General features: G+C 28.7%; 1 protein-coding gene across 1 annotated transcript in view; it reads left to right on the forward strand.

Annotated features, from left to right (window-relative positions):
• The first annotated feature begins 906 nt into the window (after positions 1–906).
• CDH19 (cadherin 19, type 2) overlaps positions 907–2046 on the forward strand; it is a 115692-nt gene continuing 114552 nt past the window's right edge. The window contains exon 1 of the mRNA XM_011974174.1: positions 907–1091. The gene's annotated coding sequence lies outside the window, so the exon portion shown is untranslated. The remainder of the gene's footprint in view (positions 1092–2046) is intronic.

Raw genomic sequence — 2046 nt, forward strand, 5'->3', positions numbered from 1 at the left:
CAACCTCATAGGAGGTGCATTTGTGCATGTGTGTGCATGAATATGTATGTGTATGTGTGTGCACATGTGCATGTGTGTATATGTGTGTGCTTGTGTATCTTAACTACTTTACTGCCCATATAGCTTTTGCCATTTCTTTCCTCAAAAAATAAGAGAAAATGAAAAAACTAAGAGGATAGTGACCAAAATATCTATCAGAATTAATAGGATGTTTGAATAATCCTGACCCACTTAGAATTTTTTTAAATAGGTATAATTTAAGAAACTTTTAATATTTTAATATTTCTCTAGTTTGTTTCAAAAATGATTTTTAACTAAATAGCAGCTTGAGTAAACAGCATAGAGAACACATATGTATTTTATATTAAATAACAATAGCTTATATCAAAATCTAATTATAAATATAAATAAAATAAAACAAAACATTTTAGGTAATAGTAAACCAAGGAAAAGAAAATGACTTATTAAAATGTAGACATTGCTCTCTCATTATGTATTTTACTTGATTTCTGAGGAGAACTGATCGAATTAAGAAATAGCCAGAAGGCATAGACACACAGTGGAAAATCATTTCCCTTTTTAGTAAGTTTTGTGTCTGCTTTAAATTGATCATTTGTTTCATCAGCTAATCCCCAAACAGAGGGCATGTCCTCTCTCCTTACAAAATTCTTGTACATAAGTTGAATTCTGTCTTTATCAACTCAGGCCAATAAGTACTTTATTTTGTTTTTGCTTGTTAGGGGGAAAAAAAAAAAGATAATCAGCTCATACTACTTGCTTAGCTGTCTGCATTTTAATTCCAGACTATGAACGAGCATCAGAGTGCCCTTATGATATTTTGCACAAAAGGCTCAGTGTTTATGACTCTACTCAGAGAACCCAAAATAGCATTCAGTAAGCAGTGACATACTGACAGCGTTGTGGTACTAAAAGCACAAGCGTCTGTAATTCCAGGCAATGGGGCACATCGAGAGTTTGCTGAGAAGACTGTGAAGCAAAAAGAAGAAAGTTTTTCCTAATCTTCCTCATGTGTCCAACACGAAGTCTGCTGTTCAGTTTTCACAGAACTCCTAGAAGTTGAAGTTACAAAGGTAAGACTGTGATAGTCAGGCATATTATACACTACATGCATCATCTTTAATGAGTCAATAGGTCAAAAAGTACTTAAGTTGTTGCTAGGAAAATATTCTAAAAATATTAAGGAAAATATTTATATAGGAAATAGGGAAAATATTCTAAAAATTTTAAAAGCATGATGTGTACTGACCTTTCTCAAAACAAATATTTGTAAGAACAATTCTCTGTCTCTGTAATATAGATTGTTGGGGTGGGGGGGAAGTTACACCTATGTTAGGATATTTAAAACTTCTCCAGTTTCTTAGAAGAAATGAATCAATCTTTCTTTGCATGTCTTTCTTTCTTTGCACATTTTTCTTTGTTCAGGGTTTTATTTATTATCTATCGTGTATTTACCATGTATATCAGGTAATATGAACACTAGAGTTGTCATCCTTAAGTATATGAAGAAAAAAATATTTATATACAGAATAAATATGAAAAAGTTTAAGTATATTATAATTCCAATAAAATTAAAATATTAGCATTAATATGAATAAAAACACATATACGTCTAAATTTATACACACATATTAATTTGCCTATATGTATTATAACATTTATACATAACACAAAGGGTAATTTCTCAAATATGAAAGATAGTATAAATTAAGAAAAGTGTAAATTAATAAAATGGATACTGTAAAAGACATATGTTTCAAATCTAATTTGGTACATGTAATTTTAATTGAATTAATATTTATGATAAAATATTTCAGAATAAGTTTACCAAAGGGATTTAATAAATCTATTAAATATAAAAACACATGAAATATTTAGCAACAAAAAATACCTAAATAAAGTGGCAAAGGCTTTCTTCAGATTATGTCAATTTATATTTTAGCTCTATTAATTCATTTGTTGAATTAATACATCTGTAAGAAAGACATTATTTAGATAAAATATTTGAAAATTTAGTAATATATATTT

This window comes from Mandrillus leucophaeus, unplaced genomic scaffold (genome assembly GCF_000951045.1).
Source record: "Mandrillus leucophaeus isolate KB7577 unplaced genomic scaffold, Mleu.le_1.0 Scaffold142, whole genome shotgun sequence".
Classification (NCBI taxonomy): domain Eukaryota; kingdom Metazoa; phylum Chordata; class Mammalia; order Primates; family Cercopithecidae; genus Mandrillus; species Mandrillus leucophaeus.